Below are 24,387 nucleotides of genomic sequence, written 5' to 3' on the forward strand. Positions count from 1 at the left end.
CATGTGTTGTTTGTGGTCTTAATTATGCAGCAAGATGGGTCAGCAGAGTCTGATCCATTAATCGTGAAGGTTAGTGGTCAGCCTCCTCCACTGTGTTTTAACTTATTGATTTTTTACGTCTGCTGCAGATCTAATGGCTAACATGAAAAACACTATCAGACCAAATGTTGGACTAATCTCAGATATCATGAGTGGAAACTGCAGGCGCCGGCATTTTACTCGTTGCAGAAATTCACAAACTAATTGGAGGAGCTGCAGAGGGTCTGGATGTGCATGTTAACAGACCAAACTAGAGGTCTGTGTTAAAATGATAAGAAATACAAAAGTTCTTATAGAGCATTGTTAGAAGATCGTTGTTTATTCTGGTAATACTGTGACTGTATCTAAAACTAGCAGCTATCTAACATGTTCATTTTATAGCCTCATAAAATGACATGATGTCTAATGAGAGAGGTCTTAGAAATTACATGTGCAGAATCTTTCAGAACCAGAAGCCGACATTTATTAATCAGTGTAAACTTTAATGACAGGAGACACATCAGATATTAGAGCAGACAACATTGAAGGATGAACAGATTTAGTACAATTAGGTAATCCAATAGAAAAACATGAACCGCTTTCTAAACAAATCTGCAACCCATCTGGGTTCTGGTAAGACTTCTTAAGTTTTTTGTTTGTGCCACTAATGGCCTTTCTTTTTGTTAGTTTTCAAAGGTAGGCAGACAGGAATATGAGGGGTCAAAGTAACAAAAATAAACTTGAAATGAATAGAAGGTGTGAAATTCTGAACATGGTAAAATTGAATTCAGTAAAACCCAACATGTGATTAATTTCCCCTCTGTGAAAATTAGAATCCGTGAATTTGGAGGTCATTAAAATAACATGGTAAATATTAATGTTATAAAGTTTAAGATGATCAAATTTAACGTTGCCTGTTTTCATTCACTCCCTTTTGTTACTTCCGGTAGATTGAAATACGGCAGCAGCCCCGGGGCGACAGCGGAGTACATGTAGTCCAAAGCCATTCGCATGCATTTTCAATACAGCTGGAAGTTCCTTAGGGTCCAGAACTCGCCATACAGCACTTCAAAAATTGCCAACACGAGTAAGATGCTGTAGGATTATTTTCAGGCTATGTGTGGTGACTATTTGTCAAAGGAAACAGATGAACCAAACTAAGGACTTAACTCAAACATTCACTGATGCGCACCATGGGTTTGTGGTTTAGGTAATAGTCTAAAGAGTCCAATATACAAACAAAAGTATATCTTTTCAAAGGTTTGTTTCAAGGTAAAAGACGATGACGAATGTTGGTTCCACTGTTCCACCCAGTAGTTAAACCCAGTGGTAGGTTCAACATGGAAATCAGGCACCTTCTCCGGAATAGGGGGGAAACACTCCTCGGTTGGACAGCTGCCGAAACGAGCTGCCACAGAGAAACGCCGAACCTCTTTTTTTGATAAGTGGAATCCAATAAACCGAGTAGATATTTGAGTTCAGCAAACCTACATTCTTGCCTAAAAACATCTTAAAAGTTTATTTGAGGTCACAGAAAATGTATTATTTACATTTTTATTCACAATTTTTGCCACCATCGTCTGCCATTGCTGCCCGAGCTTGACCAATCTGCTTTCAGTGAATCATGGGAAATTGTGGGTCACAAACTACAAACTCCGCTGTCGCTACAAACTCCGCTGTCGCGCCGGAGCTGCTGCCGTATTTGATCTACCTGAAGTAACAAAATTACATTATCATTTTAATGACCTCCAAATTCATGGATTCTAGTTTTCACAGAGGCGATATAATAATGTTTCGGTTTTTACAGCACTCATTTTACCATGTTCAGTATTTCACTCCCTCAGTTCAATTCAATTCAGTTTATTTCTATAGCGCCAATTCACAACACATGTTGTCTCAAGGCACTTCACAAAAGTCAGGTTCATACATTCCAATTAATCGTAACCATCGAACAGTGCAGTCAGATTCAGTTATTTATTCAAATTGGATAAAAAGTTTTTCTGTCTAAGGAAACCCAGCAGATTGCATCCAGTCAGTGACTTGCAGCATTCACTCCTCCTGGATGAGCATGTAGAGACAGTGGACAGTCACTGGTGTTGACTTTGCAGCAATCCCTCATACTGAGCATGCATGTAGCGACAGTGGAGAGGAAAAACTCCCTTTTAACAGGAAGAAACCTCCAGTAGAACCAGGCTCAGTGTGAGCAGCCATCTGCCACGACCGACTGGGGGTTTGAGAGAACAGAGCAGAGACACAAAGAGAACAAAGAAGCACTGATCCAGGAGTACTTTCTATAGGAAGGAAAAGTAAATGTTAATGGATGTAGCTCCTTTAGTAGTTTCATCTAGAAAGAAAGAACAGATAAACTCTGAGCCAGTTTTCAAGGTTAGAGTCTGAAAGAGAGCACATAGAGTTAGTCACAGTAAAAGCTCAGTCAGTAGCCATGTTTAGGAGAGAGAAAGGGTTAAACACTAAAAGACAGGGCTATGTGGATCATCAGTAGAAGGTGTGGATTTCAAGTTTTCTTTTTTTTTTTTTTTTTTTACTTTGACCCATCATACAGAGGGTGGAGTTGAGAGGGTAATACATGCAGCACAGGTCTCCATGGTTGGGACTCGAACCCAAATTATCACCTATAATAGAAACTTACAAAATCTAACAAATGATCCTACTCAGTTGCTTATTTCTTTGAATCTGGTTTTTCTGGGGAGTGGTGGCCTTGTGGTTAGAGAGCAGAGCATCCCAGAGAGGCCACAAATACCCTGGTTCAAATCCCACAGCCTGCCACTCTGGGTCCCTGAGCAAGACCCTTAGGCCCAGAATGCTCCCCATCCCTTACAGAGGCCACTGCTCTGTAAGGGATGGGTTAAATGCAGAGAACAACTTCGTTGGAATGTACAATTGCAATGACAAAATAAAGATTATTATTATCTATTTCTAATAACTGTACAATATTTTCTTATGTTGTAAATTTTTTATTCTTGTTTTTTGTTTTTATATTTTTATCTTTGAATCTGCATGCTTCCATTTGCCTTTCACTTTGCTACTGGTCCACCTGAATTTCCCCACTGAGGGACAACAAAGCGTATTCTATTTTATTCTATTTTATTTTATTTTATTCCCACCCATTAAAAGCTGTACAAAAGTCCAGTTTCCCTGTGGTCCCGACAGAAGGGTGCATCAGAAATGAGTAATTCAAAAACTGATATTACCAACTAGAGCTTTACAGAGCTTCAGTTATTTCCTTCAGCCTATTAGGAGCACTCAGCATGTCAGCGAGCTGCACTCTGCATGTGGATGGCCACAACACGTTAATGCAGTTAACTAATGGGAGCGATTTGATAACAGTGTGCACTGCAGCTGGCTGCGTATTGTTTATAGAAAGAGGGCGTGTCCATATAAAGCCAAGCTAATCCCCTGGAGTCAAGGAAAGTGAATCTCACCTTGACTACAGTCATTATGAATGACCTGAAGCTGCTGAGGCTCAGTGAAATTGTTTTAAATGAAGGGGAGGCCTTTGGTTCACTCTGAGAAACACGCTGGGAAATAATTCAGCCTTCCTGTCAGTTATTATTTAGATATGAGAGCTGGTTATTTCTGCAGTAAAAATGCCTGAACTAAATTTAGACCATCAGACCTCATTTTGTGCAGCTGCATCTGTTTTAGTTTTACCTCTACCTTCTTCTTTTCTTTGATGCTGAATATTTTTATCATGAGCTTATTCTGCAGAGAGCAATCACTGTCTGGGAAGCAGCTTTATGCAGACATGATTAAGATGAGATAGAAACCCTCATGAGGGTACGACCATAATTCTTCTCTCTGTGGAGCAAAGTGACATGGTCTGTAAGATGCTGTTGGGCAGATGCAGATTTCCTCTTACAGTAACATTGCCTTCACTGGTGCATTTGTTATTTGCACACAACATAATAAGTGTCGACATATTGAGACCAGTATATAGTGGCCACTTTGGCTCAGGTTTACACACAATAGACAACTCAGCGAAGAAATTATTTTAAATTTGATCCTTTAGAATAGAATAATCTTTATTTGTCCCTCAACTGGGAGGTTCTGTTTATCTGAAACAAAATCAAAGGCAAGTGGAAAGTGCACAGATGCACCTAAAAATTGGTTATATTAAAAAATAAAAATAAAATGGAGTAAGAAAATTCAAAGTCAGAAAATCTATACAGTTATGGAAAAGACAGCAGATGCAAGTTCTCTGAAAACAACTGTATAAAGTGAGCTTTTGTATATTTTTGCAAAAACGGACTATTTACAAGAATATGGAAACTTGTGCCAAGAATAGCAGGAATGGAGTTTGTTGGGAGCAGTGATGTTATACAGTCTTAATAGCTGAAGGGAGGAAGGAACTGTGATAATGCTCCTTTGTGCACCTAGGACGCTGCAGTCTGTCACTAGAAGGAGCTCTCCAGTTCTGCAACGGCTTCATATTTTTGCTAGAGTTCTGTCTCCCACCACCTGCACTGGGTCAAGGCAACATCCTAGGTCAGCATCCCTTTAGGCCCCTTTTCTGCCAGTAGCCTGTCACAAAAACAGAATTTGTTCCCTTAATTTTGTTTTTGTTGAATCTAGAGCTGTATAATAGGCTGTATTTTGTTAATCAGATGAATCTGGGTCTTCTGTAACCTTCTAAGTGTTTTTAGCCATTACAGAGATACTGACAGTGAAAGAGAGACTTTTTTGGCTGCTGCAGCTTCCTGCCTGCGTGTGTCATGTGACCTGCTCTGCACTCAGTGGTCAGACAGCTATCTCTGTGGAGTAGAGCTGTACCGAGAGCAGCTGAAACACTAGTTGCTCAATTTTATGACTTTCAAAGCAAAAAGCTTTGAAAATACTTTTTTTGTGTGTTTTCACAAATATAGTAACATTTTTAGTAATCTCAAACCCTGTTTTAAAGAATGTCTGAGTGTAGACATTTCTTGGTCGGTATTTTGCACACATAGGCCTAATACTGGAACCTTCTCTATTGTTTTCAGTCTTAGTGTTGTTTAAAGATACCCAGGTGATTCAAAACAACTTCCTTTCTTGCTTCAAAATAAGAGTCTCAAACATGGATTCAAAAGGTTTTCAGACTTAAAGTACTTCATATCTGGGGCTCCTAATAACTGCTCAGACTCCCTTCACCAGCAGAAGTCGCATGATGAGAGCACCTTACTGTGGATTGAAATAACATACCACGCCTTGATGAGAAGTACTGTGGTGTGTTAATATCGCAAAATCATGTTACACCACTATCAATGAGTCCTTTAAAAACAGAGAGGGACCATGTTAACCTACCACTTCAGACAACAGTTACACATGAAAACTGTCAAGACGAAGACATGAGTTTATTGAAGATTGTAGCTTCTCAGCATCAAGTCAGATGTTTATGAACAAGGTGATCGTAGTAGTTTGTAGTAGAAGATTGTAGTAGTTTTCTTAATGGAGTTAACGCAGTATTGGAGTAGAATATTAAGGCTACTCTGCAAAACTCTAGTTGTGACAAAATATCCGTCCTGAACAGTTTTGTTGAGTTAGTAAATCGGTACGCAATCACAATACTAATGTAACACACGTGAGAAGATTACTACAGTATTACTACACGTCAAACTGATGGAAAATAGAGTTACTTTACTACACTATGTGTCATACAACATTGGAGTGGAACTCAAAAAGACCAAATGCCGAATGTTTAATGAGTCAGATTGGTATCGGGGACAGAATATCTTATTTAAGATATTTCTAGTTAATACTAGAGACTGGCAGTTTGGGATGATGCACAAGATGGTTGTGATGGTGCAAAATAATGATGACTAGTAGGGTTAGCACACAAGAAGATTCTTTACCCATACACGTACTCGTCGTCTTCTGCTTTATCCGGGACCGGGTCGCGGGGGCAGCAGACTCAACAAAGACGCCCAGACGTCCCTCTCCCCAGACACCTCCTCCAGCTCCTCCGGGGGGAGCCCAAGGCGTTCGCAAGCCAGCCGAGAGACATAGTCCCTCCAGCGTGTCCTGGGCCATCCCCTGGGCCTCCTCCCAGTGAGACGTGCCTGGAACACCTCCCGAGGAAGGCGTATAGGAGGCATCCGGTATAGATGCCCGAGCCACCTCAACTGGCTCCTCTCGATGTGGAGGAGCAGCGGCTCTACTCCGAGCCCCTCCTGGATGGGCGAGCTCCTCACCCTATCTCTAAGGGAGTGCCCGGCCACCCTATGGAGGAAGCTCATTTCAGCCGCTTGTATCCGGGATTTCGTTCTTTCGGTCATAACCCAAAGTTCATGGCCATAGGTGAGGGTAGGAACGTAGACCGACTGGTAAATCGAAAGCTTTGTTTTTTGACTCAGCTCTCTCTTCACCATAACGGACCGGCACAGCGCCCCCATTACTGCGGCAGCCGCACCGATCCGTCTGTCAATCTCCCGCTCCATTCTTCCCTCACTCGTGAAAAAGACCCTGAGATACTTAAACTCCTCCACTTGAGGCAGGATCTCCCCTCCAACCTGAAGAGGACAAGCCACCCTTTTTTACGGTCAAGATCCATGGCCTCGGACTTGGAGGAGCTGATCTTCATCCCAGCCGCTTCACATTCGGCTGCGAAATGCCCCAGTGCATGCTGTAGGTCTTGGCTAGATGGGGCCAGCAGGACCACGTCATCCGCAAAAAGAAGAGATGAGATCCTCTGGTCCCCAAAACAGCCACCCTCCGGCCATTGGCTGCGCCTAGAAATCCTGTCCATAAAAGTTATGAACAGGGCCGCTGACAAAAGGCAGCCCTGCTGGAGTCCAACACGCACCGGGAACTGGTCCGACTTAGTGCCAGCAATGTGGACCAAACTCCTGCTCCGCTTGTACAGAGACCGGATGGCCCTTAATAAAGGGGCCTCGATTCCATACTCCTGGAGCACCCTCCACAAGGCATCACGAGGGACAGAGTCAAATGCTTTCTCCAGGTCCACAGGTCCAGGATTTTTTTTTATTGAGCTGAGATTTATTTACTCACCGAAGACAGATGGACAGGCGTTCAGCAGCGGGGACACAGTGCCGGTAGTTGGTGTCCCGGAGGCCGATTCGTCTCCCAATGAGGGACAGCAGATCTTCGAACTGGGTCCTGGATAGACGGTAGTACCACTGAAATTGATCGTCGTCCAGACGCAGCTCCTGGAGTAGGTGATGGTACTCTCCGAACTGTTCCAGTCCCTGAAGAATCTGGTGAACCGAGGGACGTCGACTGCGTTTTTCGGCTCTCCACAGGTAAAACACCGTAATTAGGTCCGTGAAATCCATGTCCGCCATGTTCAGTTGAAACCAGCAAGAAGCAGATGGAAGCTCCTCCTATTTGATGACGCGGCGAAGCGTTGCGGCTTGTTGTCAAATGGCAACGCAGAGTTCACGCGGAATGTCAAGTGGGCAAAAGCACACAAATGACTCGAACTATTCGCAGAATCCGCGTTCGGTGTGAACGCACCATTATGAAGGGAGTCCACCACCCCAGTCTGCCAGTCCAGAGGCACTGTCCCTGACAGCCACGCAATGTTGAAGAGCCGTGTCAACCATGACAGCCCCAAAACATCGAGAGACTTGAGGTACTCGGGGCGGATCTCATCAACCCCCGAAGCCCTGCCACCATGGAGCTTTTAAACCACCTCGGTGACTTCAGCCTGGGTGATGAAAGAGTCCAACCCCGAGTCCCCAGCCTCTGTTTCCACCAGGGAATGCATGATGGCAGGATTGAGGAGATCCTCGAAGTACTCCTTCCAAAACCCAATAATGTCCCCAGTCGAGGTCAGCAGCCTCCCATCCCCACTGTAAACAGTGTTGGCGAAGCACTGCTTCCTCCTCCTGAGGTCCCGGACAGTTTGCCAGAATTGCTTTGAGACCAAATGGTAGTCCTCCATGGCCTCACCGAACTCCTCCCAGGCCCGAATGTTTTCCTCTACCACACCCCGGGCGGCGGCACGCTTGACTTCACAGTACCTGAATATAGGTGGCTGGAATAAGCGTCCTGTGCAGGGTGGGAAACTATCTTAGAGACTGGATGAGGACTTAGGTCATCTTGCAGGACTTTGGAGGAGATTCACTGATCTTCCACATTGAAAGTTGTCAGCTAAGGTGGTTCTGGATGCTTTCCTTTGGAGGTTTTCAAAGCAAATATCTCTGGGAGGAGATTGGCCAGAGCCAGAACTCGCTGGATGGACTGTGAATCACTTTTGCTCTTGGAATACCTTGGGGTTCTTCAGAATGGGTTGGAGAACATTGCTGAGAAGAATATTGGACTCTACAGATGCTTATTTTAACGCTTCTCAGGACCAGATCTGTTGATGTGTTCTTTGTGTTGGTAAAATATGGCATTCCTTGTCGTTACTGTCAAGCCTGTATGTGTTTAAGCTTTTAGGGGTGTTGAGTAGATGTTTGGTTCATGTGCTTCTCGGTTTGAGGTTTTAAGGACTCCTCTGGTGTTTGTTCTGAGTTTATTGGCTGCCACTGTTGATGTAATCAGTTAGGTGAAGGTGTGATATCATTGAATGGGAAGTGTTTCAAAGGCAATGAATCAAATGTGAAAGAACAGTGTGTGCTGCATGGACACGCAGGCATGTGAGTCATGTGGGATTTAAGCTGAGAGTGAGATCAAAACACCACTGTGTGCTTTAGGCATCCATATGATTAAAATCCTTTAAGCCATAGCAACCAGGTTTCTGAATGACTGTTGAACATCTCATCAGATACTCTTGCTACCGTCATCTCTTAATGTCTACAGATTTTCATCTCAATCCGCTTGAATAAAAACCTCATGAGCGGAAAATTACCCCTGGTTCGACTGTCTGGCTGTTTCCTCCTGAAACCTAAACATATTTACAAGCAGCAGCATTCCTATAAAGTTGATGGATTGGTTGAAAAGAGTTTTAACACGTGATTACACGTGAACCTGTTGTGAGGTTTAGGCTACAGCAGGAAAAAGTTACAGTCAGTGATTTTTGTCAGTGGAAGAGTCTTGAATCAGGCGTAGATTTGGATCTAGGTATCCGATGTTGTAATTCATGAAAAGGTGGTGATCTTTTTCTCAGTTTCAGGAAGCAAGGCTGAATATACTTGTGCTGACTTGCTCAAATTGACTGGAAATATTTCATCAAAATACTATTGCTGTTGTGTGTTTTCTTCTTGGTTTGTGTTGCACAAGCAACTGAACTTCCTGAGGGCAAATTTAGATTCTTGCCAGAGGCATAGGTCTGTGTTTTGTTCATGTTTAGAAGGAATTTGTCTGAATTTGTCCACTGTGTTAAAAAGGGACTACATCAGGATCAAGCTTCATCCATAAGATCTTTTTTTCTGTTTGTTTTTGTGCTTCAAAAATTGCAGAAAAAAATGTTATTTGGAAAGTTTGGAATTTTTTAATTTGAAAATAAATGAAGGGGTCCTTTTCTATAAGTGTTCTTAAATTTTGTACGAGCCTTCAGTCCCAAACCCAGAAGCTCCTGGTTGTTCCTCATAAATAGCTAAAAACTAAGGGCCCTTCAGTCAGTGGTTCCTAAACCTTGGAACGGTTTGCCCGAGACTACGCTTTCCTGACTCTCTGGACGCTTTTAAAAACCTGCAGAAAACCTTTTTCTTCAACCAGGCTTTTATTTCATGATTTTATTATTATTTTTATACAAAATACAATGTAGGTTTTGTTGTGCAGAACATTGTGAATATAATAAACTTTACTGACTTATTTAACACAACTTGTCTGTGTCAAGGCAGCTCTGGTTCGTCCTGTGATTTCAGGAGTCTTTTGGTGCTTGAGTGATTTATGGATCACAGTTAAGTGTTTAAACTAACGAACAAACAGTTTCTCATCGGAAAGTTGGTGAAGAAACAGCCACAAACTAAAGGAACCTCTTTAAATGACCTTTCGTAGACTTTTCCTGTTTCCTAAAGCAAAGACTTCATCTTCCTCATGACTTCTTTTCTAATTTTTAAAACCACTCTATGTGTTGTTATATACAGAGATTGAGGGGAAAATGCAAGGTGGCTTCTAGAAAGCCTGTAAAACTCTTGATCACAACCAAATAAAAAGATTACCAGAACGTCCGTTTTATTGGAAGGGAAACACTTTTGCACATGTTTATTTTAAGTTGTGATTCTTTCGGTGAGCCTTGATATCTAGACAGGATTTACACCTCTGTTTGGGAACTACAAGCATTATAATATAATCCATAATCATGCACAGCTGATTGTGAATCTTACTGTGAAGCTGACTTTCCTGTTTTAACAATAATAAAAGTCATTGAAATGTCTAAATACAGGTTTCCTTTATAAACATAAGTTACATGCTTGTTTGCATAAGTCGTCAGAATAAATCAACAGATGTTTTTCCATATATCCCCATACTGTGCTCAGGTTTGCAGTGTTGTTTGCTTCTGCTCAGGTGTGGTCCTTGATTTGCACAGTGAATCAATAAAACCACATCGTAGGGCGCCATGCAAATTTATGTTGAGCAGAAAAGGCTCACTTTGTTTGCCAGTGCTGCCCTGCACCTTTCAGTCATATCCGGCCAAGTCATCGGGTCGAAAAAGGTTCTTGCCCAGTCTACCATCATGGAGCCTTGTGGAAATTAATCTGTTTTTTATGGAGCTTCCTACTAAACTGGACTCATGTAGCTTAATCTGACTGTTTACCTCCTGACTGCACCTGTTCAGTTAAACATATATTTGAACTTCAGAGCGCTATTTGCCCTGTCGGACCACAGAGCTTATGCAGAACAAAAGGTAAAGCAGAGCTGAAACCTGGTTCCAGAAGGTGAAGGCCTCGGGCTGTAACTCAGCTCTAAAACCAGGTGCTCCCCAGTCAAAACACAGTCCCACAGCTAATCGGCAGCGACGCAGTCGATGACTGAAGGTCAATGTTATTCTTAAGTGTCAAAGCCTTTGGCCTATTTTCTCACAGCAGCCAGCTTTCAGGCTTCACTGATCTGTGATTACTGAGAGTCAAAAGCTTTTAGGGCTTTATTGATATATGGCACCCAGACTGGGTCTGACTCTGGACCTGGAGTTGGATTAAAGGAAATATGAACCAAAACTCCAGTCTGCTCAGATAAGAGAGCTGCTACGTCAGCCAATCACAGCACTCCGTGTGGATGTATTTGAACTTTTGGTCGAGTGGTTCTGGTTTTCTGTTTCCTGGTTGTAGGAGATCAATCTGAAAGGTGAGGAGTGTTTATTGGATGTCCTGGTTTAAAAATGAGCCATACTGATTGTGGAGGCTTTAATGAGTCAGTTCCTGGCCTCTCTGTTTTATCTCGGGATGCTTTATGACAGGTGGACTTTGTTGTGTATTTTGAGGAGTTGGTTTTATGCCAAATCTGACTTTATCACCATGTGTTTTCCCCCATGACCTCAAACTTCCCCTGTATTTTACTTTCCATTTGCATGCTGTCTTGTCTTCATCTTATTTGCAGTTGGTATTTATCTTAATATTCCACGGATAGAAGACTCTCCTGCAACACATCCACGGTTTGAAGGTCTGCCGCTGCTGTGCTGACAGCAGCCCCTTAATCGACTAGGCATTTAGTGCAGTCCTAAAGTAATATTTACTATTTATATATAAATATATAAGTTCTTATTATTTTACTTAGTTAACCCTGAATACACAGCTTTTTGTGAATGTCATATATGATGAGATTGAATTGGAAAAAATAAAAATATGGCTCATTTTGTTCAGTGCCAATAATCAGTTTTTATATCAACGGTGCCCATGTCCGGTCCTCTGCAGACCTGAATGACCTGCGAATCAGATGTGTGGAGCAGAGATGCATCTAAAAGGATGGATGCATCTCTGTAGGATAGCAGCTCTGGACGACTGGACTTAGGCACCCTGTTTTAGATTATAGGAAAAAAAGGACTGATCTTGATTATTAATTACTTTTTTCTGCTTCTTCACTGTGAACGTTGTTGTGAATTTGGGGAAAACCTGCTCTTAAATTGTTGGGAAAACTAAAATTTTATGATATTCCACATTTTTTGTTATCTGATTCAATCCGGATCGACTTTGTCATCATTCGGTCCGAATCCGGACCGGAGTAGGAACTTTGATAGAGGCTGCCGTAAGATGTTAATAACAGAAAAGATCGATAGTGATATTCTTCCATATGAAACGTACTTCAGAAAGAAACCTGTATGCATTTCCAGATATATTTACATAAAAGATATAAAAGTAAATACTTGTGAACCTGAACATCTGTGTTAAAGTTGAATTTTAGTGACACTGTGTTCAGTGTTCAGTTTTAACTCCGTTGTTTCTGTTGTCCTGAGGGAATCTTGGTTCAGAGGCTGTAAGCTTCTCGGTTTCAATGACTTGTTTGTTGAACCTTCTCCTATATCGTGTTCCCATCTGTCACTACAAGATAAACTTGTTAACATCACTTTGTCTCCTTCTAGCTCTTCATTTAACAAACAAAACTTATCACTTCTAACAACTGAAAGGTTGTGAAAGAATTCCTTAGACTTGTTGTCTGATATTTTGCATCAATTTAGGAAATTGTTGCACAGAATATTTTCGCGGGAGACAGCGAGCTAAGGTCAGCCCCAATAAATCTAAACCTACCAGCGCTGTAATCTGAGCACCTCTTCTCTTTGCTGGCGTGCAGGAGGTCACGTTTGTGCATCAGCAATCATTGATCCTCTCGTTAGACCCCCGCCTGACCGTGTGAAGGCCAGCTGTCAACATCCAGCTCTCTCACTCACATCGACCTGGTAGCCTCTAAAGCTAACGTAGCGTCACATAATGGGCCGGTTCGCTTGGGAGTACTGGTAGACTTTAATGGTCTACCAGGACTGTGCACAGGATAAACATCTCTGTAAATGTTCCAGGTTGTAGCAGAAACTGGTTCACAGCCATTAAAGACATATATGTTTAACCAAGCATGCTCTATAAATTAGAATTATGAAGATTTGGATAACAAATTGGCTTAAGATCAGTTGTGGACATGTTGACGAGCCTAATGCGTCGAACTGTGATGGTAAAATAAATAAAAAGCTAACTTCAAATCCTCTTCAACAGCTTGGCTTTTAACATCTCGTTTGGTCATTTATTTTAGTGTTTTGTTTTTCCTGTTAGCTAAGAAATGGTAACGGTGATAAAAGGTAACAAAAGCCAAAAATCTGGATAAAGTTGAGTTTCTACAGTATTTTTTAGGTCTGCATCTGGTTCTAGCAATTTCTTTAAAAGAAAAAATCTTCTGCCGCTACTTTGTTCTGTTGTGGTAAAAAAGAGCTCTCGATATATCGGTCCATCTACGTTCTGACGCTCACCTAGGACCAGGAGATATGGATCATGACCCACAGAACGAGATCCCTGGTGCAAGCAGCTGAAATGAGCTTCCTCCGCAGGGTGGCTGGACTCAGCCTTACAGATGTGGTGAGCAGCTCCATCATCTGCGGGGAGCTCGAAGTAGAGTCGCTGCTCCTCTGCATCGAAAAGAGTCAGTTGAGGTGGTTCTGTCATCTGATCCGGATGCCCCCCGGGCTCATCTCTTTGGAGGTTTCTCGACCATGTCCCACTAGGAGCAGACCTCAGGGAAGACCCAGAATTCACTGGAGGGTCTTTATATTCAACTTTATATTCTGTTGTCGTCAGGAGCTGGAGGTGTCGTCATGGAAACCAACAACCAATCAAAATGTTGTGAGCAACATCTTTACCTCTCTGGAGTTAATGGTTAAAACCTCAAGCTTTAACATTAATTCAAATTGGATTAGTAGAGGAATAAAACTTTCTCGCCCCTGTCGTCCTTTATTTTGATCGCTCTCGTCACACAGTTGAGTCAACGCTCCGGTTAGAGCTGCATTTAAGGCTGATATTTTCTGCTGAAGCCTTGAACATCTTTTTAGACTCTATTCTTTAACCGTTTGAGTTATTTAATCAGTCGCTCTTAGTAAATCCTGCTCTAAACAATGTGTTTAACTGCAGTTTTCCACCACTGTTGTTACTGTTCTGACCAGAAATCATATGATTGGTATTGTGAAAGGGTTCCGTTTGTAGGTATCCTAAAATAGATAATAGAATTTGTGACTTTAAACTGTCTCCTCCGAGGTTGCTTCCAGGTTTGATTTGAAAAATCAAACCGGTTCTTTATAGAACCAGTAATGAACTGGGTCTAGTACCAGCCCAGGCTAAGGACTGAAATTGCTTTGGCGGAAAGTCATCCCAAACTGTGTTTTTAAAGCGTATGTTCACATGTTCACAAGTCTGTTCAACACTCTGTGTTTGTGTGACTGATTTACTGGAATACAAGCTGTCTGATGTGCAAAGGAACAGTTATTTCTGCAACTTTGACTGCGTCTAAACACAGGAAAGACAGAAACCCTGATAGTTGCTCCTACTCACCTGCTGGCTAAAATCAATCACACTGTTGCTTCTTTTTGCCCAGCAACCAAATCTACCATCAGAAATCTAGGAGTTCATTTGACTCCTCACTAAGCTTTAATTTACATATTTGTTTCTCGTTTCTTTTTTTTTTTTTCATTTAGAAAACATTCCTAAAATACATGCCATGGTCCGCTGAGCAGATCTAGAGAACATGATTCATGCATTCTTGTCTGTCTTGACTGTTACTGTAAACTGTACACTAATGCCCTTTTTATAGGTCTGGACAGATCGTCAACTTGACGCCTCCAAGCTATTCAGAATGCAGCACCTAGACTTCTTACACAATCTAGTAAATTCTAACAAATCTCCCCAGTCATTCACACCTTACAGTGGCTTACACTGAGGACAAGTTCTTGTCCTCACCTACAGCGCTCTAAATGGCCAGGCTCCTGACTATTGATGTCAGCTCTTAACTAAACACTCTGCTCCTCGTAGCCTTCGATCATAAGCCCGAAATCTCCTGAATGTTCCTTGTATAAGGCTGAAAACCACGGGGGACGGGGCCTTTCAGTCTGTGGCTCCTAAATTGTGGAATAGTTTACCACCGCAACTTCGCTTTCTCGACTCTGTAGAGATGTTTAAAACCCAATTGAAAATGGTTTTGTGGATCTTAATGTGATTCCTTGTACAGTATACAGTGACTCTGTGTGTGTGAAAGGGGCTTTATAAATAAACTTTACTATTATCTGCAGCAGCCATATTGGATTTTGTTGTTAAGGTAATGATTTTTTCTGACTTGGAACTTAATAATTTCACACTATAGATTTTTTGGGCAGCAGACAAAATTAGCGTCCTCTGTAGGATGGCCAATTCAGTTTTAGAGATGCGGTGAGGAGCTCCGTCATCCATGGGGAGCTCAAAGTAGAGCCGCTGCTTCTCTGCATCGAAAGGAGTCAGTTGAGATGGTTCATGCATCTCATCAGGATGGAAGGGAGACTCTGTGGAAGACCCAGAGCTCACTGGGGGACTATACATCCCGTCTGGTTCCCCCTGGGAACTTCTTGGAATTCCCCAGAATGAGCTGGAGAGAGGGATGTCTGAGTTTCCCTCCTGGACCTGGTACCCCTGCAACCCAATCCCAGAGAAGCAGAAGACAATGGATGGATGAATGGACCCCAAATAAAATCTTCTCAACAATGAGCAGAATCTTGCTAAAGTATTGATATTCCTTGAGCTTTTTTCCTGGTTTTGTCAAGTATCAATCAGAAACATTAGTGTAATTGGTTAAGTTCTTATGATCCCAGCCAGCACAAAGCAGGTCATAGTTGTTAAAGTGGGAGTAAATGGATACAGAAAGTTTGATGTGCATTTGTATTCTGCCTCCCAGGAGTTGCCTTTCAATGCAGTTAGTGCTCCACGTCTTTAGGGGTGTCTTTCTACTATGGATTCAGGATATTAGAAAATATTGCTCTGACTATATTATTTGTGATATTTGCCCGTTTCAGGTCTCTCCTCTCTTTTTCATCTGTGTTTCCATCACTCTGCCACCTTTAACATTTTGGACAATGTCTTTTGTGTCCACTGTGAGTATCTGCTGCTGTGAGACCCTGTCCAACTGGGTGAATATTACATTAGCATATAAAAAACAAGTTCATAACTCTTGGAATATATTAGCCAATGATTATTGCGGTCCATACAGTCATTTTCACACATTGATAAAGAGATGACGATATGTTTGCGATATATCATGGAGCTCTACTCTACAGCTTTAAACAACTGGAGACAGATTGAACAACCTTCCCACAGATTCTCTATTAGATTCATGTCTGGATTTGCTGAAAGAAAAAAATCCCCACAGCATGATGCTGCCACTACGATGGTTCATCACAGGGGCTGTGTGTTCAGTATGATGTGCAGTGTTACTTCTCAGTGACACACACAGCATGTTTTGCATGTTGGTCAGAAAGGTCAACTTTGGGCTCATCTGACCTGAGGACCTTCTTCCATGTGTTTGTTGTGTCATCTACCTGTGAACTGATTCTCCCACCTGAGCCATGACGTTTTTCAGCTTTCTCATTTACTGATTAATGGTCTCCTTGCTTGGCTGTCAGACTCGGTGGACGTTCATGTCTTGGTAGGTTTGCAGTTGGTCCATCCTCTCTCCATGTTCAGATGATGGATTGAACAGAACTCTGAGAGTTATTCAAAGCTTGGAATCCTGTTTTGAACCCTAACCCGCTTTAAACGTCTCCAGAACTTTCTCCCTGACCTGTTTGCTGTCTTCCTTGGTCTTCATGATGCTGTTTGTCCTCTTATGTTCTCTAAGAAACCTCTGAGGCCTACATAGAGCAGCTGCGTTTAAATTACACAGATGGACTCTTTTTAAAAATGAGATGGCTTCTGAAGCCAGTTTGTTGGATTTTATTTTATGACCTAAATGAGCGTTCATGCTGCACTTTATATTTGTAATAAATGTTAATAACCATAAAATTATGTTCCTCTCGGTGTTGGTCTATCGCATAAAATCCCAATAAAATGCTTTCATGTTTGTAGTTATAACTAAACCAAGTGGAAAAGTAAAAGTTTATGAATGCTTTTGCAGGACAAAGCTTTTTGCAACATACCAAAAGCATCTGTTTTTGTATTTTGTGCCATTTTTATTCCTGTCTGACAAACTTTTTGGTCACTGCTAACACAAATACTTCACAAATCACAGATCTTGTTTGCGCACACATTTTTCACATAAGTAGGAATGTTTGATTTTTGCGCAACAAGAGTCAAGAGGAGTGTCTGCAGCTCTCTTTCTCTTGCTCTCCGCACAGATTAGGTAAGAAATCCTGGTTGAGCAAACACTGAGTGAGAGGAGGCAGTACGATTACCTGCTGCTCCTCTCTCTCTCCTCCCTCTCAGGGAGTGTACACACTCCTGCGCACTCCTTTTGCTTGTTCACACATGCACTCGGCTTCCCGCTGCACACACACACACCCAGCCACCGTCTTCTCCGCTGACCGCGCATATCAAAGAGTTTAAACTTGGACATCAGAGGAGTTTGGACTGAAGAGCGTCTGTGTGAGTTTGTGGCAGCAGCAGCAGCAGCAGCATTGACCGATGAGATAAAAACCAGGACGAATCGGGTCATTTTGTTCCTCCTGGCTGCTGTGGGAGACTCGGAGTAACTTTTTCTCACCTAAGGACCTGCTGCTGCTTCTCCTGACGCTGACGACTTACTCGACAGGGTGAGTGCTGCAGGAAACTCTGACGATGTCATTGTATTTGCTTGAGGGAATGCTTCTCCTGGTATTGATCTTTTACTCTTCAGATCTTTTGATTTGTGAGTGTCTGTGGGACAGAGCTCAGTTTTTCCCCTCAGGATTCAAACTTTAGTGTGTGCATTAGAGAAGCATGTCCAAAATGAGCTGAAGGCTTTATTCAGAGCAGCTTTTTGTTTGAATCTGTGCTGAATGTGTTTTTTTAAAGAATTTGCATTAAATTTGATATTTAAAATTTACAGTTTTTGCTTTTTGGCTTGACTTTCTTAATTGTGGACAGAGGGCTGGAAACAGATTCTCTATTTTTATGACTAAATAACCTGAATATGAAGAGCAGAATAAATGACCTCATGGTCAAACAACTTGATCAAGTCAGTTGGCTGTTTCTGCAGGAGTCCATCCTTCAAAGCACTGCCAGTCAATAAAAACATGCAGCCTGTGGTTTGAACCGTAGTTTGACGTTTTTGCAGTAATCCCATTTCATGTGCATTAGGATCAGTTTGATCAGGAATTGGCTAATTTCTCCAGCTTGTCTCTATCTGTTTGGGTATCGGTTCCTGGACATCAGAGGGCATTAATAACCAGACCCGTGTGTGTTTAAGTGTATTATCACATGTCTTGGGTCTGCTTATGGTAAGGCAGCTTCAGTGGAAATGCTTTTACAAACATCACTGATGAGCTTCAGCAGCTAATGGACTGAAAGCATGTGGACTGCGTCCGGTGGAGAGAATTAATGGAAAACTTTCAAAAGGCAGATCTGCACATTATGAGTCTTCAGTAAATGGTTTAGCACAGGCGTCTGCAACCTTTATGATCCAAAGAGCTGTTTCTGCCTTCAGTCCAGCTAAATTAACCTTCTTTAGAGCTGAAAATGTTACATGACCTTTTAAAAAAGGCAACTTATAATGTTAGATAAATATCTATGATAGAAAATTAGTATTTCTATTTTTAACTTTTAAAATAAAACATAAAGAGGATGGATGCATTTTCTTCTATTGGTTGTTGATTTTTGTGGAAAAAAAAAAGATGTAAAAATAAAAGCAGTTTTTTTCCACCTAATGAAAACATTAAAAGTACCAGAGATAAAAAAATTATCTCTGGTACTTTTAATGTTATTATGTTGTTCAATATTCAGTGCAATTATTCCATGACAAAAACGTTTTAAGAAACTGCTAAAATCTGTGTTTGTTATTTTATATATATATATATATATATATTTATATATATATAATGTGTGTTGATTCTTTATCATTTTAGCCAACTTTAAGAGCATTTGGGGGAAGCTTGAGCTACAGGTTGCAGAGCACTGGTCCAGATTTATGCTCTGCTCTCTGATTCCTGTTTGCACACTCTTCCTCCTTTTATATCAGTTGATTAGATAAAAAGTGTAGATTAAATTGTTTCTGTTTTAAATAAGAATAACTACATTTCTTTAAAATATAACTTGCAAACATACAATCTGAAACTGACCATCTCTCATATTTGTAGTCAGTTGTAACAAGCAAACCTTTTATTTGCATTTGTTGAAGCCTTCTTGTTTAAATTCACTGGTGTAGATTAAATCTGAATCAGTGCATCTGTTGCATCTTTTAAATCTGGTGGGAATTTATTCGACTGTGGCGGAAGATCCTACTACACAACCCAAACATGTCTGGTTCGCTGCAAATCTTCTTCATTTGAACATTCGTTGGGAACTCACCAAACATGATTTCTCTGCAATTTTCCATATTTTGGAGTTGTTCTTAGGTTGTATAAGTTGTCAGCACCTTCCCATGATGATCTGACAACACACTCCAATGAATGCACCATGCCTCAGATCACATCCTTGGAAACCTTTCTCTGAACGTACTGAAAGACCATCTCTTGCCAGCACAAGGTTTGAGCAAGCAGACTTGTTCAAATAATGGGCATGCTGCCACCATCCTTTCCTGTGCCTAACCCAGGACCCTGAAACGCCATCACCACAACCACCAAGACATTGTGTGCATGATCACCTTCAGGGAACTTTTCACACTCTAACAATCACCATGGGGACCCCACTGGGATCTTAACACACCCTAAAAGACCTTGTAAAGACCAGTGAGTTTCGGTTGAAAACTCCTTTCTTATCACATTTCACATTCCACTTGTAATCAGAAACATTAATTGAGACTCTGAGATTTCCCACCAACCCTGACCTAAAAAATCCAACATGACATCCACATGTCTAACACGTAGTCTGATTTCAGCTTCACATCCTTGCCAAACAAATCAGTGATGATCCGGGTATCAATTCACACTGAGGTTTTAGGAGTTAGGGTTTCAAAATGGCTAATATTGTCTGTGATTCTGGTCCTTTTAATGTCACAGAAAGTTCCACAGTGACTAGACATTTCTCAGGCTGTATAGAGCATGTTTGAATGCTGGGGTGCCCCTCCTCCATATGTTGCTGTACACTGCAAGTCAGCTCACAGAAAGATGGCTGCAACACTTTTCCTAAACTATCAGAGAGACACATTCAGCAGTTTGGAGGTATTTCTAAAGCTAAAGTTTTTTTGTTTTTTTTAAAGGTAACATTATTTTCAAACTGCATTTGAAAAGCTAAGTGTCATGTCTATGTGGCTGACTGCAGGCTGTACCAGAGCAGACAGCCTAACTAATTCAACTTTAAACTCCTAGAAAGGCGAAAAGTCTCAATCTTTTGCTCTGTAAGGACTGCTCCTAAATACAGCTGGTTTTTACTTTAAATGTTTAGCTCTGTTTATCAAAATACTCACCTGTTACTGCACACTGCCAGCCAGCTCCCTGAGGGAAACCTGCTGCACTTTCCCCTCACTTAGAAGAAATAAATTTAGCTGTAAGGAAACATTCCAGCTGTTAAAACACACACCGTTGAATGTTTTTGATACCATTATTATACCTAAATGTTGTATTATTTCAGCAGCAGTTAGATTAATTATTTCTTTTTCTTTTTAAATAAAACCAATTCGATAATGTTATATAAAGACTAGTATTTGTACTACAGCTCATACCAGCCCATGCCTAAAACTAACTAAAAATAATCTTAATGCTGATTTGTCTAAACAGAGACATATAAGGTTTTCCCAGTTGGGCCCCTCCCACAGACATCCTGCATCTTTATAGGGATTAGAAAGGAAAATATGAGATTTAGGCTGCTATGGACAATTTGTACCCCTAGAATTTTACGCAAATGTCTGAAAATAGATATTTGCACTCGATAGAGACCAGGAAAAAGTGGAAACCTTTTAATCAAACAGAAATCTAACAGTGAAATCAGGATATTTCTGTTTTTGTTTCCTTGCTGTGAGTCCACTCAGCTTCTTCTGATCCTCCACACCCCGTCCAGCAGACGGCTGGGCTCGTTAATCATTGCCCTGCTTTGTCTTGTCATGAAATTACAGTGTTGTAAAACAGCCTGCTAGAATAGAGAGCTGTCATGAGTCAACCTGAAGAAATGAACATATAAATACGGGACGTCAGAGTTTCCTGACCTGATAGCAGATTAACGCAGCATTTCCAGGGTGTTGGTGGTTTTGTTGAAACCGAAAGGGGGGATTTTGCGAAGGTTTGCGCATGGCTGACTTTGAGGGGGTTTCTGTCAGGTATACAGACAGACCCACGTATATCCTGTCTTATCCCCTCAAACATGTGCTCTGCTATAATGAAGCAGCCCTGGGATTATCGCCTGTTATCCTGTTACCACAGAGAGTTTGTAAGCTGTCATGTGTGGTTGATATCAGACAGTCAGAGCCATTCAGACACACTCTGGATACGTGTGCTAGGATATGTCATGACATGCATTCACACCTGTGCATTCCTCGTCTTGAATTTCCCCCTGAGAGTTGGGAAAACATCCCACCTCCAGTCAGAGGAGGCAGGACTTGTGTTCAATATGAGGTTCTGTGTCACGTCATGAGTTGTAGAACGATGAATGTGTACTTTGGCTTTAACGGTTTTGATCATATCTGCAGATCTGCACCAATCTACATTTAGACCATAATACAAAGTACTGAAGTCCAGCAGCTCCCAGCTCTGGAGCCTGGAAAAGCAAAGAGAGTAGAGGCAGCCAGTGTGCGTGAATGTGATTTACGAGGTATTTAAAGCTGTTTCTTGGTGAGGAAGAGGAGAGGAAGAGATGTAAAAAAGTGTTGAGTCATTTTTTTATATAGACGATATAAAAAAGGTACACAAACCTTTTTAAATGTCAGGATTTTGGGTACTCAACTGAACCTTTATAAAAGCTGGAGTTGCTATTCGATTGATTTAATTGGGATTTATAAAGTAGTTTTGAATCTGAATAAAATTAAATTGTTTTGTCAGTTTGTTGCATTGGAGTTTAAAAAGCTGTCCTAACACAATGCCAAGACAGAAAGACATCAGCAATGACAGCAGGACAGCATTATTTACAAGTGGAAAGACATTTCAGATGGCTGACAATGTTCCCAGGAGTGAATGTCCCACAAAATCCAACCCAAGTTCAGAGAAACTACAAAAATGTCTGACTCTACTGGCCTCATTTAGCATGTTAGCTGTTAAAGTTCACAACTTTACACAAGTTTAAGAATAAGGTAACACAGCTTAGGTTTGGAAAGTTTAATTCAAATAACCCACAAGACCTCTGGACCAAGGTTCTCTGGGACAGACGAAACCAAAGTAGTGATGGCATGATTTTAGAAAGCTTTACCGTTAGCGGTCGCACAGGGTCATAGGGTGTAAGGTAGAGGGAACAGACTCGGCGCATGCGCTATAGCTTACATAAAAGCCACAGAGAGAGGGAGCCCAGAAGGTGACAACTTGCAGTGTAGCTGCACGCTCGCTGGCGAGAACCCTGTCAGCTGTCAAGCATAGTGGTGGAAGCAAAATGATTTGGGCCTTGTTTTGCAGCCACAGGACCCTGGCACCTTAGGGGCATTGAGTCGACCACAAACTCTTCTGTGTACTTGAGTCAAGTGTGATTTATACACATTTTATTATTTAGTCCATTCAATCCAGTCGTACAGACCGATTCAAATTCAGTTGCATACATTCCAATTGACACACCGCTGAGATTTAAAGTTGGTTCTGAAAACGGATAGATCATGAGGTGTACTTACTTCGCCATAAAAAATACAAAAACAAAGACTGGAAAGACAGCTTTCTTTCTTTATGCCTGTATTTTGTTAAAAGAATTGGACAATGATTGAATAAGCAGCCAAAGTAAGACGTTTAGAATGCCTGGAGAAACACTGATGAATAATACCGCTTTAAAGGGTTTAAGGACTGCATCAAAGGAACATTTAATGAAATAAGAGTTGGTTTAAATTTCTGCACAGTACTAAAAGTCCAATCTGTGTTTTCAGTTTAGTTCTATGACTAAATGTTATGGTTTTACGTCCCCATCAATGCGGTTGGCTCTGTAACTCACTGCTCATGGACTAAAATAAATGTCCCTCTGACAAAAGGACAGTATCCCGTTTTCCTTATTTTGCCAGACATGGGGCCCATTGGAGAAGCACTTGGGAATAAAGCAAATTTCCTGCTGTCACTGAATGCCTCACTACCTTTTGATCAGCAAGAAGTCGGTGTAAAAATAGGCAGAAAAGTGTTTTCGTCATCAGCTCTGTGAGCAGCAGCCTGCTGTGTACCTACAGCTGAAAGGAGGCTGCCAATGGCCTGATTACAACCGTGTGACAAGATGTCTGAGCTGCCTGCCTTGGAAGATTCAGCTTCTGCTCTTGTAAGCCTCAGCAGAACATGACTCCTGATCATAGCAACCCAGATCTGAAGAGGTTTGTAGCATCACACAGTTCACTGAGAAATTTACATGTTTAGCATGGATGTGCTGATGGATTCCTTCATAACATTTAATTCAGTTTATTTACCAGCTCACAGCACGTCGTCTCAAGGCGCTTTACGAAGTCAATTCAGTCAAATCACACAGATTCCAAGTCGGGTACATTCATTCCAACTGATACTAGTTATCGAGCAGTGCAGTCAGATTCAGTTTATTATTCAAATTGGTTAAACATTTTTCGATCTAAGGAAACCCAGCAGATTGCATCGAGTCAGAGACTTGCAGCATTCACTCCTCCTGGATGAGCATGTAGAGACAGTGGACAGTCACTGGCGTTGACTTTGCAGCAATCCCTCATACTGAGCATGCATGTAGCGACAGTGGAGAGGAAAAACTCCCTTTTAACAGGAAGAAACCTCCAGCAGAACCAGGCTCAGTGTGAGCGACCATCTGCCACGACTGACTGGAGGTTTGAGAGAACAGAGCAGAGACACAAAGAGAACAAAGAAGCACTGATCCAGGAGTCCTTTCTATAGGAAGGAAAAGTGAAACATTAATGGTTATAGCTCCTTTGAAAGGCTTCATCTAGGAGAGAAGGACAGTTAAGCAGATGAACTCTGAGCCAGTTTTCAAGTCTAGAAAATGAAAGAGAGCACATAGTTAGTCACAGTAGAAGATCAGTCAGTAGCTATGTCTAGGAGAGACAGGGTTAAACACTGAAAGACAGGGCCAAGTGGATCATCTGTAGAAGGTGAACATGAAGCTGTTGGCAGCAGAAGCTCGGATGATTCCCCTCTCCAGAAAGATGTCACAGGTAGACACAGAGTCAGGCCAGGTGTAGCTTCTAGGAAGAGAAAAAACATAGAGAACATTGAGTGAAAAGCTGAAATAACAGCAAATAATAATAAGCTAAGGAAAGTTTTAAGCCTAACCTTAAAAGTAGACAGGGTGTCTGCCTCATGGACTAAAACTGGGAGCTGGTTCC

The 24,387-nt window shown here is 41.6% G+C and overlaps 1 protein-coding gene across 2 annotated transcripts in view; it reads left to right on the top strand.

Annotated features, from left to right (window-relative positions):
- Positions 1 to 24,387, top strand: part of coro2aa (coronin 2Aa) — a 60,667-nt gene that overhangs the window by 20,287 nt on the left and 15,993 nt on the right. Inside the window, exon 1 of one of the 2 annotated variants that reach the window (XM_047364207.1) lies at positions 17,281 to 17,596. The exons of the other annotated variant lie outside the window; for it this stretch is intronic. The gene's annotated coding sequence lies outside the window, so the exon portion shown is untranslated. Of the gene's footprint in view, positions 1 to 17,280; positions 17,597 to 24,387 lie in introns of those variants that run through there. 2 annotated transcript variants of the gene reach the window in all.

Source organism: Girardinichthys multiradiatus, chromosome 5 (assembly GCF_021462225.1).
Source record: "Girardinichthys multiradiatus isolate DD_20200921_A chromosome 5, DD_fGirMul_XY1, whole genome shotgun sequence".
NCBI lineage: Eukaryota > Metazoa > Chordata > Actinopteri > Cyprinodontiformes > Goodeidae > Girardinichthys > Girardinichthys multiradiatus.